This window comes from Triticum aestivum, chromosome 2A, assembly GCF_018294505.1.
Source record: "Triticum aestivum cultivar Chinese Spring chromosome 2A, IWGSC CS RefSeq v2.1, whole genome shotgun sequence".
Lineage (NCBI taxonomy): Eukaryota > Viridiplantae > Streptophyta > Magnoliopsida > Poales > Poaceae > Triticum > Triticum aestivum.
Window position 1 is genome coordinate 723,924,844 of NC_057797.1, and position 14,299 is coordinate 723,939,142.

A 14,299-nucleotide genomic window follows, 5' to 3' on the forward strand; every position below is an offset into this window, starting at 1 on the left:
AGAGAAACAAAGCGAAGAAACACCAATCATGTGCCCTAAAGCTCGATATGATGAAGGCCTATGATAGAGTGGAGTGGTCATACCTACAAGCTATAATGCTCAAGCTAGGTTTTACAGAGAGATTGGTGGACATTGTGATGAGCTTAGTCTCTTCGATGAATTTTTCAATCATGTTCAATGGAAAAAGACCGGAGGGTTTCAGTCCCTCCAGAGGCATAAGAAAAGGGGCCCGATCTCCCCATACTTGTTCTTGTTGGTAGAAGAGGGCCTTTCGTGCCTACTAAAATCTCGAAGTGAGTCATCCAATTTGCAAGGTATCCAAGTGGCACCATCGACACCACCAGTGAACCATTTATTATTTGCTGATAACAACCTGCTGTTCTTTAAGGCAAACAATATGGGAGCGACCGAGGTGAACCTGGTCTTGGACATCTACTGTCAAGCAACGGGCCAGCGGATCAACCATGCTAAATCTTCTATTTTCTTTAGTAAGGGATTTCCAGAGAACACGAGGCAGGAAATCAAATCGGTTCTGAATGTGCCTAATGAGACCCTGAATGAGAAATACTTGGGGATGCCATCTGATATAGGAAGCTCAAAAAAGGCGCCTTTAAATACCTCAAGGATAGGCTGTGGAGCAAGATTCAGGGATGGATTGAAATTTCTATGTCATCTGCTGGTAAGGAGGTTCAGTTTAAGGCGGTGGCACAAGCAGTTCTAGTTTACTCGATGTCGTGTTTTAAGTAACCGAGAGGGCTGTGTGAACATCTTAACATGCTAATCCGGAAATTCTGGTGGGGCTCAAAATAGGGGCGTTGGAAGCCGCATTGGGTTTCATGGAAAACGATGACACAACCTAAGAGTATGGGAGGTCTTGGATTAAAAGACTTTGAGCTTTTCAACATGGCTATGTTAGCGAGGCAAGCTTGGCGCTTGATGCAAAACCCTGATTCTCTCAGCGCCAGGATCCTCGAAAGCGTCTATTATCCAGAATCTTCAATCTTGGAGGCGAAATTGGGCAGCCACCTGTCGGGTTTCGGGTTCCGGCAGACCCTTAAGGTTCGAACACTGGGGTGCGCACAGAGATCTCTCCCCCACCGATCTACGTCCGATCCTCTCGTGCAAACTAAGATGAAAATGATGAACAACACAAGAGACACGAGCTTTATACTGGTTCGGGCCATCGTTGTGGTGTAATACCCTACTCCAGTGTGTGGCGTGGTGGATTACCTCTGGGGCTGATGATGGACAGTACAAGGGAAGAACAGCCTCGCGAGAGGTGTTCTTGAGCTGGTGCGATGAACTGCTAGGGTGAGTTCATCGCCTCTCTCTCTCTCTCTGCTAGGGTTCTACCAGATCTATCGATGTTCTTGGGGTGTCTAGATGTCTCTACTCTGTGGTGGCTAGCTCTATTTATAGAGGCCCTGGGCCTCTCCCCAAATAATGAGCGGGAAGGGCGCCAACAATTGGCCATTTTGAAGGGGAACATATAGTACAAGTTATCCTGACCAAAGGTGGTCTTCGGCTGCCAAAAGCACTGGCGATGACATCGTCTTGGGCTCCACGGTGACCTCTGTCCTACCGTCCGGCTGGTCTTGGTCTCGTTGCACCGGAATGGTAACCTTTGCCTGATGCCTTGGCATGTGCTTGCCCCCTTTGCACCAAAGGGGAAACAAGGACACTGCGCAAGCCGGCGCCCGCTGGTCTCGATCGTCATGGCTTGCGTCACGGGTTCCTCGCGAGGTACCCCTGCCTTGATCTCTCCGCCTCCTCGCGAGCCTGCCTGATGAGGCTGCCTCTGAGGAAGCTTCCTGGCGTCCGCCCCGCGAGGCTTGGCCCCTCGCGAGGGTCTTTGAGTTTGAGATGATGAAGATGGGCCGCGCTGGGCCCCCGCTTGAGCCACGCCGCAGGCCGCAGGCAGGCAAGTCTGGGGACCCCCGTTCCCATAACACCGACAGTAGCCCCCGATCCTAAGGCGCACGCGGGCTTGGCTTAGCAGAGAAGCGAAGGGGCAAGCATGAAGCGCCACAGGCCCTATCAGCCTGCGGCCTTCGGCGCCGCGTGGCGATTGATGGGACGTGGGTGACTGCGCTTCCCCACGATGCCTCGGCAACCGCATGACTTGATAAGTCCCTGCATGCAGAGAAACCGGTCATGATTACCTGCGATCGTGGTGCACGGCGGTTGTCCTCCTCCGGCTATAAGTACGGGGCTGGGTGACCCCCTTCGGCCCGTCCCTCCTTGCTGCTCCTTTCTTTCTTCTTGATTACTCGTCGCTCCCATGGCTCCAAAGAGATTCTCGGCCGCAGAGAAAGGAAAGGCCCCCAGGCTGGGCCTGACTCCCCTCCGGCCAAGCGCGGCCGAGGCCTCCCTTGCAAGTATACCACGGTCCCCGTGGTGGCCTCCCGCGGCCATGGAGGCAGTTCCCGGCGCGGTGGTGAGTGCCTGGTTGCCGATGGGGGCACGCTGTGGGTGTGCGCCCCCCTAGGCCACGCTTTCGCTCTGTGGAGGTGCTGCTGGAGTTCGTCGTGTGGTCGGCACACCCATCCAGCACCAGGCTCCAGCTCCCTCGTTTCTTCGTGGATGAACTGCCGGCGAGCGCCTGGTGCGGCTTCTGGCTCCAGGCAGACGGATGCTGCAGCAGGGCCTCCTGGGCATCGCTGGAGGTTTCCGTTTCTGGGGACGGGGCTCTGACACGCGGCTGGCAGACGTTTGCCCGCGCGCGTGGCCTGAGCCCGTGGTGCACCCTGTACTTCAAGTTTGATGGCGACGCCACCCTCTACGTGAGGGTGTTCGGGGAAGACGGTTGCCGTGCCGGGTGTTGCCCTGAAGATGACGACCGCGGCCGCCTGCCCAGCCCAGGCTCTGACCAGGATGAAGATGGCGACTGGCGTACAGGCGGCGGTGCTCGGGGTTCGCCGAGCTTCGGCGACCCCCTCTCAGGCAGCAGCTCCTCCAGCGGTGGCCGCGACCAGCCTCCTCGCCGTCGCGCCCGCTTGGGCGAAGGTAGCGGGTCAGCCCGCCGTCGCGCCCCGGTGAAGCAAGAGGAGGGATCCGCCTGAGCCCCAGGAGGAGCTCGAGCCTTCACTGTGGGTTGGCGCAGGACGAATCGCACCCGTTTTGTTTTCTTTCTTATCCTGCGCAAAAATAGTAAGTAATGCAGGGCCCCGCGGGGGCGTATTAGAACTGTTGCTGTTTAACCATCGCGCTGTTTCCGCTATTTCTGCGCCGTGTTTTCGCGCCGCGCTCCCATGTCCGGGAACTATTTTACCTCGGTGGGGCTTGGCGCGGTCCTCGCCTCCCGAGGCCGTGGCCTCCTCATGCGCTTCGTGCCCTGCAAGGATCAGTAGGAGGGTTAACTTATGGTCTTAGCTGTGGGGGCGATCGGCCCAGGTCTCGCGCTCGTGTCGCGATGCCCGTGGGGCACGGACTGGGAGGGGTGCTCCTGCAGAGGACTCGGATAGGAAAGCTCCAAACGATCGGGGTAGAAAACACTCACGAGGCGCCCGCGATCCTCCCTCGCGAGACTTCGCGAGAGAAAACGAGGCGAGCGAGCAAGAAAGACAAAGAGCCACAAGCCAGGAACGTCAACAACTCCAATAAAAACTCCAAACGGGAATAAACAAGCCAACTGTGGAACGTAAATGGGAAAGCCGCGTCCGGCACCTATTCTAGTCTTCGACGTCCTCTCACCAGCTCGGAGCTAAGTGCTGCCACTGGGCGTGGGCGGGAGCCCCCGAGGCCCGAGGGCGGCACTCCAGAGACTCCGGGGCGTGTACAACCCCACTCATTATTACGTGAGAGTGTCACGGGCGGCGAGCTTCACAGGCATTGGCCTTCTTCACAGGCACCGGGCCTTTCTTGAAACGCGGCAGCTTCACAGGCGTTCGCCTTTTTCATAGGCTCCGGGCCTTTTCCAAAACGCAGCGGCTTCACATGCATTTGCCTTCTTCACAGGCACCGGGCCTTTTCCAAAACGCAGCGGCTTCACACACATTTTCCTTCTTCACAGGCACCGGGCCTTTTCCAAAACACAGCGGCTTCACAGGCATTTTCCTTCTTCACAGGCACCGGGCCTTTTCCAAAACGCAGCGGCTTCATAGGCATTTACCTTCTTCACAGGCACCGGGCCTTTTCCAAAACACAGCGGCTTCACTCAGGGGTAGAACCTCCGGAGATGCTGAATGTTCCATGGGTTCTGGATGGGTACTCCCTCTGGAGTTTCCAAGCGCGCGGAGCCAGGCCTGGAAACATGAACTACCTTGAACGGGCCCTCCCACATGGGAGAGAGCTTGTGCAGCCCCTCCCTGGAGAGAACCCTTCTAGGCACGAGATCCCCTACCTTAAGGGTCATGGGGCGGATGTTGCGGCTGTGGTATCGTCGTAGCACCTGTTGATACCTTGCCGCTCGCAGTGCGGCTTCCCGATGGTGTTCCTCCCCCAGCACGAGATCCGTCCCCCGCATGGCGTCCTGCTGAGCCTCGTCGAATGCCAGGACCCGTGGGGAGCGTCGTCTGACCTCGTGAGGGAGAACAACCTCCGCTCCGTAGACGAGGAAGAACGGGGTCTCGCCATTCGGCTTGGTCGCTGTCGTGCGGATTGACCATAGCACGGACTGGAGCTCGTCGTGCCAGCCCCTGCCACAGGCCTCCAGCTTCTTCTTGAAGGTCCTGGCCTTGAGGCCCCTCAGGACCTTCGCGTTGGCTCGTTCAGCCTGGCCATTGCTCTGGGGGTGTGCTACCGAAGCATAGCATATCTGTGTTCCAAGGTTAGCACAATACGTTTTGAAGAGATTACTGGTGAATTGCGAACCGTTGTCAGTGATGATGTGGTTAGGCACCCCAAACCGGCTGTCAAGGACCTTGATGAACTTGACTGCCGAGCCTGCCGGGATTGTGCGGACAGCTTCCACCTTGGCCCACTTGGTGAACTTGTCCACGACGACGTAGAGGTAGCGATAGCCCCCTGGCGCCCGAGGGAACGGGCCCAGAATGTCCAACCCCCAAACTGCGAACGGCCAGGAGAGGGGTATGGTCTGCAGATCCCCCGCAGGCTGATGGATCTGTTTAGCGTGAAACTGGCAGGCCTCGCAAGCCTTCACCAGCTCAACGGCGTCGCTGAGTGCTGTGGGCTAGTAGAACCTGCTGCGGAATGCCTTGCCGACGAGGGTTCATGACGACGAGTGGTGCCCGCAGTCTCCACTGTGTATGTCCGCCAGCAGTTCCTTTCCTTGCTCCCTGGAAATGCAACGTAGGGACACGTCATTTGGCCGCTTCCTGTAGAGCTCGCCATCCTGGATGCAATAAGCCGTGGCCTGCCGTGCCACACGCTCCGCCTCCTCCTCGTTCTCCGGCAAAATCCCTTGCATCAGGTAGTCATTGAGCTCTGGGATCCAACATCCCTCCTGAGGCTCCAACGCCAGGAGCGGGCGTTCCCCTGATGCCGGGCCGCAGACCGGAGCTCCCGAGGCAGGCGGCTGAGGAGGCTCCTCTCTTGGCTGCGCCGCGCCTGATAGCGATGGCGCCGGCGAGGGCTTGAAGAGCCGCTCCTCGAAGACACCAGGTTCCTGCGGCAGCCGCCTAGATGCCCTCTTGGCAATGTTGCCAGCCTCCTGATTGGTGCCACGAGGCACATGCTGCAGCTCCAGCCCCCAGAACTGTTTCTCCATCCTGCGGACTTCAGCGAGGTAAGCTTCCATGTGCTCGTCCTTCGGCTCGTATATCTTGTTGGAGAAGTTGACGAGGAGCTGTGAATCACCCTTGATGGTGAGGCGCTTTACCCCTAAGGCGATTGCGGATTTCAAGCCTACTATCAGGCCTTTGTATTCTGCTATGTTGTTGGAGCCCTTCTGTCCGTGCTGGAAGCAGAGTTGCACGGCATAATAGAGTTTGTCCTGGGTAGGGGACACAAGCACTGCGCCAGTTCCTGCACCGTGTCAGGAGAATGCCCCATGGAAGTACATGACCCAGCCGTCCGGTGCTTCACTTCCTGGGGAAAGTGATTGGTCTTCGCCTGCCTCGAGACCCGGCGCTTCTGCCCATTCTGCCATGAAATCTGCAAGTGCGGCTCCCTTGATAACTCTGGTCGTGCTGAATTCTAGCTGAAATGCCTGTAGCTCAATGTTCCATTCGGCGACCCTCCCAGCTGAGTTGGGGCTCCTGAGCACTCTTTCCAAGGGGTATGCTGAGACGACCTTGATGGGATGTCCTTGGAAGTAGTGGCGCAGCTTGCGCGAGGCCACTAGTAGCGCGAGGAGGAGTTTTTGAGGCATGGGATACCGTGCCCTTGCGTCCCGTAGCACCGTGCTGACGAAGTACACGAGATGTTCGACGAGGTTGAGGGTGTTGGCGCTGCTTGCGTCCTCCAGAGGTCGAGGCGTCACCAGAAGAGGCCTCTCCTACTCCGGGTGCGTTCTCCTGCTGCGGCTGTTCCTTTCCGGCTGTGGTTGCGGCCTTCGCGAGGCCCTCCTGGCTCTGCTTTGCTTCAGTTCGGACGGTCGATGCGGCCTTGGCACAACGCTCCTCTCTGACTGCCACCAGGGCTGCGCTGGTAGAGTAGGGGGTGGCCGCAAGGTAGAGCACCAGGGGCTCCCGAGGACGCGGAGCTACCATCACTGGCGTACTGGTAAGGTACCTCTTGAGGTCTTGGAATGCCTTGTTGGCCTCTTCAGTCAATTCGAAGGGTCCCTTTTTCTTCATCAGCTTGAAGAAGGGCAGGGCTTGTTCCCCCAACTTGGAGATGAAGCGCCCCAACGCAGTCACACGCCCGGTGAGCTTCTGCATTTCTCTGAGGGTCCTCGGCGGGCTCATATCTTCGACTGCCTTGACCTTCTCTGGGTTGGCCTCGATGCCCCTGTGGGATACGAGGAAACCCAGGAGCTTGCCCGAGGGGACTCCAAATACGCACTTCTCCGGGTTGAGCCATAGGTCCACTTCGTTGAGGCTGGCAAAGGTTTCTTCCAGGTCCTGTATCAGGGTTCTTGCCTCACGAGACTTCACCACAATGTCATCGACGTAAGCTTCATCGTTCCTCCCGAGCTTCTGGCCTAAGGCGATGTGCATCAGCTGCTGAAAGGCCGCGCCTGCGTTGCACAGCCCAAATGGCATGCATGTATAGCAGTACACTCCACATGGGGTCAGGAAAGCCGTCTTCTTCACGTCTTCTACCGCCATCTTGATCTGGTGATAGCCCGAGAAGGCATCCAGGAAGCACAATAGGTCACACTCTATGGTGGAATTGACTATTTGGTCGATGCGGGGGAGCGGAAATGGATCCTGCGGGCAGGCCTTGTTGAGGTTAGTGAAGTCGACGCACATGCGCTCTTTCCCCCTTCTTCGGCACGACAACAAGATTAGCCAGCCAATCGGGGTAGCGGACCTCACGGATAACCCCTGCCGCCTCCAGCTTCCGGGTCTCTTGAACGATGAAAGCCTGTTTCTGAGTGGACTGCCGCCTTGCCTTCTGCTTCACGGGGCGTACATTGGGGAACATGTTGAGGTGATGCTCAATCACATCCCTTGGGACCCCCACTAACTGATCTGGTTCCCACGCGAACACCTTCTTGTTCGCACGCAGGAACCTGATTAGGGCCTTCTCCTGCTCGGGCTCGAGGTTGGCCCCTATGGTGAAGGTGGCGCCAGTGGAACCGTCCTCGTCGACTGGTACCTTCTTGGTTTCTGCCTTGTCTTGGGAGAACAACTGCTTCTTTTTAGCCGGCGCAACCCCCTTGGGCTCAAGGGCATCGGTGCTAGTGGGCTGCGCCACCGCGGCCACCCTGAAAACAAGCCGGAGCACCTGCAGCGCATTCCTTGTGTCTCCTGACACAGTGAGGACACCGTTGCTCCCGGGCATCTTCATGAGGTTGTACGCCGGGTGAGTTGCTGCCATGAACCGAGCCAAGGCCGGATAGCCCAGGATGGCGTTGTAGGGGAGGCTGATAGGGGTGATGTCGAAGTGGATCAGCTCCGTGCAGAAGTTGTCGCAGGTGCCTAAGGTCACTGGGAGGCGGATCTGTCCCAAGGAGGCGGTGGAACCGGCTCCGACGCCCGAGAAAGGCCTGCTGGGTTGGAGCCGCTCCGGCGGCACGTGGAGGAGGCTGAAGGCCTCCACTGAGAGCACGTTGAGGCCGGCACCACCATCGATGAGGGTCCTGATGATGGCTACCTGGAAGATGGTGGGGGTGCACAGCATCGGGAGCGCACCCGAACCAATGGGGTTGAAGGGGTGGTCCTCCGAGTCGAAGGTTAGATCGGCCTCGGGCGCCACCCAGCCCGGGGGGGGGGGGCTTCTTGGCGCCTGGAGGCGGTGCTGATCCGGCGGGCGAACGACTTGACGTGATGACTCGAGGGTGGTGCCTGGGAGCCACCCAGGAGAGCTGCGACGACGGGCGGTGCTGGTGCGGCGAAACGGGCGAGGAAGAGGTCGCGCAGCTCCTCCCAGGAGGTGACAGAGGCCGTCGGCAGGTCGAGGAGCCACGCGCACGGGATGCCAGTGAGGGCCATGGGTAACCAGTTGGCCATCACCCGATCGTCGCCCCGGCTCCGAGGACGGCCTCCTCGTACGCCAGCAGGAAAATCATCGGGTCCATCACGCCGTTGTAGCGCGGCGGCATCTCGGGCCTGAACTTGCGTGACCACTGCACTTGCCGCAAGGCGGGGGCCAAGGCTCGGAGCCCCTGGCCCTAGTGTCGGCATCCGTTGCTAGAGCAGGCGGCGCGTTGTCCGCCATGAGGGCGGGATGCGATGTCGGGGGAGAGCGGTTCGTCAGGAAGGAGGACTCCGGCGCACCCCTACCTGGCGTGCCAAATGTCGGTTTTCAGGTTCCGGCAGACCCTTGAGGTTCGAACACTGGGGTGCGCGTGGAGATCTCTCCCCCTCGATCTACGTCCGATCCTCTCGTGTGAACTAAGATGAAAATGATGAACAACACAAGAGACACGAGGTTTATACTGGTTCGGGCCACCGTTGTGGTGTAATACCCTACTCCAGTGTGTGGCGTGGTGGATTGCCTCTGGGGCTAATGATGGATAGTACAAGGGAAGAACAGCCTCGCGAGAGGTGTTCTTGAGTTGGTGTGATGAACTGCTAGGGTGAGTTCATTGCCTCTCTCTCTCTGCTAGGGTTCTACCAGATCTCTTGATGTTCTTGGGGTGTCTAGATGTCTCTACTCTGTGGTGGCTAGCTCTATTTATAGAGGCCCTGGGCCTCTCCCCAAATAATGAGCGGGAAGGGTGCCAACAATTGGCCATTTTGAAGGGGAACATCTAGTACAAGTTATCCTGACCAAAGGTGGTCTTCGGCTGCCAAAAGCACTGGCGATGACGCCTTCTTGGGCTCCACGGTGACCTCCGTCCTGCCGTGCGGCTGGTCTTGGTCTCGTTGCACCGGAATGGTAACCTTTGCCTGATGCCTTGGCCTGTGCTTGCCCCCTTTGCACCAAAGTGGAAACAAGGACACTACCAGGCCGGCGCCCGCCTGGCGCCCGCCTGGTCTCGATCGTCATGGCTTGTGTCACGGGTTCCTCGCGAGGTACCCCTGCCTTGATATCTCCGCCTCCTTGCGAGCCTGCCTGATGAGGCTGCCTCTGAGGAAGCTTCCTGCCGTTCGCCCCGTGAGGCTTGGCCCCTCGCGAGGGTCTTTGAGCTTGAGCTGATGAAGATGGGCCGCGCTGGGCCCCCGCTTGAGCCACGCCGCAGGCCGCAGGCAGGCAAGTCTGGGGACCCCCGTTCCTAGAACGCCGACACCATCCTAGTCAAATCTGGAGGGCAATACTAGAAGGGAAAGATACCCTTAAACTTGAGTTAATCAAGAGGATCGGCAATGGAAAAGATACGAGAATATGGGAGGACCAATGGCTGCCGCGGGGGGAGATGTTGCGACCTTTTGGGTCTATAGCGCACGACCCTCCCACTATGGTATCTGAATTGATTGACCTGACGTCCGCAACATGGGATATACAGAGACTCAATGCAGTGTTTATGCCGATGGATGTGCAGGTCATCCATGGAATCCCTCTCTGCACAAGAAATGTCCCAGATTTTTGGAGCTGGTTCTTTGACAAGAAAGGCAACTTCACCGTCCGGTTGACATATAATATGCTAGTAGCCATTCGACAAAGAAGGGAGGCGTGGCTCGGGGGGCCGACTGGACCATCTAACTCGGCCATGGAGAAAAGGAATGGAAAACCTTGTGGAAAACCGCTATGCCGGGCAAGGTTCGTATGTTTTTATGGCGATTGTCACACCACTCGATCCCGACCAATGATGTTCGTGCGCATAGGCACATGGTGGATTCCAGCTCATGTGGTATCTATGGAGCTCCAGACTCATGGAAGCATTCCTTGGTGGATTGCACTATGTCAAGATGTACATGGGCTCTGGTTGATGAAGAACCAAGACAAAATTTAGCGGCAACTACGGAACCCAATGCTAAGCAATGGCTTTTTACTCACATGAAATCACTATCTCATGAACAATTTGTGAAGTTGTCGGTGACTTTATGGGCAATCTGGGCGGCAAGGAGAAAGGCCATTCATGAGGGAATTTTTCAAAGTCCTCATCATATACATTCCTTCGTGAACAGGTTCATCCAGGGGCTGGATATGCTGAAGGAAGTAGGAAGCAAGGGGCCAAGCCAGCATACGGCTGTGAGAGGAACCAACACTAGTAGAAAAAGGGTTAAATGTGAAGCACATTAGTGCCGGTTTGAATTTGAGCCGGCACTAATGTGTCCATTAGTGCCGGTTCCAACGGCTTGCCAGGCCGCTCTCATTAGTACCGGTTCGTGGCAAACCTTTAGCACCAGTTCGTGCCACGAACCGGTACTTAAGAGAGTGGTGGCAGAATGTTGTCAGTCTGGGACCCCTCCAGCACCTTTAGTACTGGTTCGTGTCACGAACCGGTACTAAAGGTCCTCCTACATAAACCCTTTGTCCACCCGAGCTCACTCTATTCTTCCCCTTTCCCCTCTCGTCTCTGTTCTTCCCCTCTTCCTCTCGAGCTCATCACACATTTTGCCCAAAATTTGTCAAGATTTGAAGGCCCCCATCCATTCAAATGATCACAAAGGTTAGCAACTTTGTCGTTTCATCTCTCATTGCTAGATTAGCTCTTGCAATGCTTCATATAGTTATTAATGTCTGAGTTTAGTAATTTGGGAGGAATTATATGTGTTAGTATTTGATTTATATGCAATTTGAGGTCAAAAATAACACTTAGTTTGCATATGTAGGCGTGGTTTACTTAGTGCCTTCTAAATCTCTGTCATAACCACCATCGACCGCCCGCACCATCCCGTCGCCGGCACCACCTTGTGGTGAGCCTCTTGTTCATGAATGTTTTATATAAAAAAATTGATGTTTGTGTGATTTGGATATATAGTTACTCGTATAATTATCTCACCCATACGTTGTTTGTTATACATAGTGTCATGGTTTTGACATCCGTCCCCGTCGGCCCTCGTCCTTGTGATGATTCGGATGTGGTATATTCTCTTTTGAAACTATTTTTGCATCTTGTGTTTATGGCAAATTATGCCCATCAAGTTGACATAGATATTTTTATGTAGGAGGTATGTGAACCGGAAATTCCAGCCGACCCTATTGTCGAGAGGTTAAATTTAGTTGAAAGAGAAAATGAGTATTTGAAAGAAAAATTGAAAAGAATTGAGGGGGAGAAGATCGAATTGGAGTTGCATGTTTCCAATGTCGTCGATGATCACAAGATCAAAATGGAGAAAATGCACTTGAAGATTAGAAATATTAGAAAATATTCCATTGATAGTGAGGCTTGGTATCATTATGCTGTTGGATCAATTTTTACCTTAGTTGCAATCTTGATCGCATTTGTTGTTGCATTTAAATGCTTGAGCTAGAGATTTATTTGTTTGTTGCATTTCAGTGTTGTATGAACTTTATGTATGAACTTGCATTAATTTGGTCTTTTCGGTGTTGTGTAATGAAGATGAGCCGACAATGGATGTACGATGACCGATGCTCTCCCGTGTTCATTAATGGCGTGCATACTTTTCTGCTTGCGGCTGAGGCAAACAAGCACGCGTATGGTTTTATGCCTTGTCCATGTGCTGGCTGTAAGAATGATCACAGTTACTCTAAGTCAAGAACCATTCACATCCACCTGTTTGAGTCCGGTTTCATGCCCCACTATAATGTTTGGACCAAGAATGGAGAAAGAGGGGCTATGATGGAAGACAATGAAGAAGAAGAGGACGATGACAACTATCCTGGCCATGGGTTCCCTGAATACGATGATACAACAATGGGGGAAGAAGCTGAGCCGGCAATGCGGGAAGAAGCTAAAGAAGAGGCATCAGATGAGCCCGCTGATGATCTAGGTCGGGCCATTGCCGATGCAAAGAGAAACTGCATAAGTGATTTGGAGAAGAAGAAGTTGTAGCGCATGTTAGAGGATCACAAGAAATTGTTGTACCCGAATTGCGAAGCTGACAAGAAAAAGTTGGACACCACACTGGAATTGCTGCAATGGAAGGCAGAGAATGGTGTATCTGAGAAGGGATTTGGAAAGTTGCTGGTAATGACAAAGAATATGCTTGCAAAGGACAATGAATTGCCCGAGAGTATGTACGAAGCAAAGAAGGTTGTCTGCCCTCTAGGTTTAGAGGTGCAGAAGATAGATGCATGCCCCTAATGACTGCATCCTCTAGCGTGGTGAGTACGAGGATTTGAATGCTTGCCCGGTATGCGGTGCATTGCGCTATAAGATCAGCTGTGATGACCCTAGTGATGACTAGGGAAAGCGCCCCAGGAAGAAGATTCCTGCCAAGGTGATGTGGTATGCTCCTATAATACCGCGGTTGAAACGTTTGTTCCAAAACAAAGAGCATGCCAAGGCGATGCGATGCACAGAGAAGACCGTAAGAAAGACGGAAAGTTGAGAGTCCCCGCTGACGGGTTGCAGTGGAGAAAAATCAAGAGAAAGTACAGGAAGGAGTTTGCAGGTGACGCAAGGAACGCATGGTTTGGTCTAAGTGCGGATGGCATTAATCCTTTTGGGGAGTAGAGCAACAACCATAGCACCTGGCCTGTGACTCTATGTTTGTACAACCTTCCTCCTTGGTTGTGCATGAAGCGGAAGTTCATTATGATGCCAGTGCTCATCCAAGGCCCTAAGCAACCCGGCAACGACATTGATGTGTACCTAAGGCCATTAGTAGAAGAACTCTTACAACTGTGGAATGGAATAGATGTACATGCGTGGGATGAGCATGCACAGAAAGAATTTGACCTAAAGGCGTTGCTATTCGTGACCATCAATGATTGGCCTGCTCTCAGTAACCTTTCAGGACAGACAAACTAGGGATACTGCACATGCACGCACTGTTTGGATGATACCAACAGTATATATTTGGATAATTATAGGAAGAATGTGTACCTGGGACATCGTCGATTTCTTCCGAGCAGGCATCCCGTAAGAAAGAAAGGCAAGCATTTCAAAGATGAGGCGGATCACCGGATGAAGCCTCGCCACCGTACTGGTGCTGATGTACATGATATGGTCAAGGATTTGAAGGTAGTCTTTGGAAAGGGTCCTGTCGGACAACCTGTTCCGAATGACGCTGACGGACGCACACCCATGTGGAAGAAGAAATCTATATTTTGGGACCTGCCCTATTGGAAAGACCTAGAGGTCCGCTCCGCAATCAACGTGATGCACGTGACGGAGAATCTTTGCGTGACCCTGCTTGGCTTCTTGGGCATGTATGGGAAGGCAGAATATACACCTGAGGCACGGGAGGACCAGCAACGTATGCACGTAAAAGACATCATACATCAGGGTCATGCTAGCTACCACTACTAGGGAAAACCCTATACACAGAATCTTAGCAACAGCGCGGCTCAAAAAGGAGCGCTGCTGCTAATTAGCAGTAGTGCGGGTGTGGAAAACCCGCTACTGACAAGTGCTTAGCAGTAGCGCGCTCGGCGTAGCCCGCGCTGCTACAAATATGGACCGACAGTGCCCACCCAACTCCATTTAGTAGCAGCGCGGTGCCGGGAGCCGCGCTACTGCTATAGTTGTAGCAGTAGCGCGGTTTTTCTGATGTCCCTGCTGCTAATTTTCAAATTGGGCACACTTTTGGTCCCGGTTAGCAGTAGCGCTTGTACCGAAAGCGCGCCGCTGCTACTTTCTGAGTAGCAGCGCATTTTACGTCCCGTGCTACTGCTAATCCGCACCCACCACCTTTTCCCCACCCGCCCTCCCCCTCCCCCTCCCCTCCTCTCCTTCCCCTACCACTCCTACTCTCACTCTTCTTCTTCCTCAATA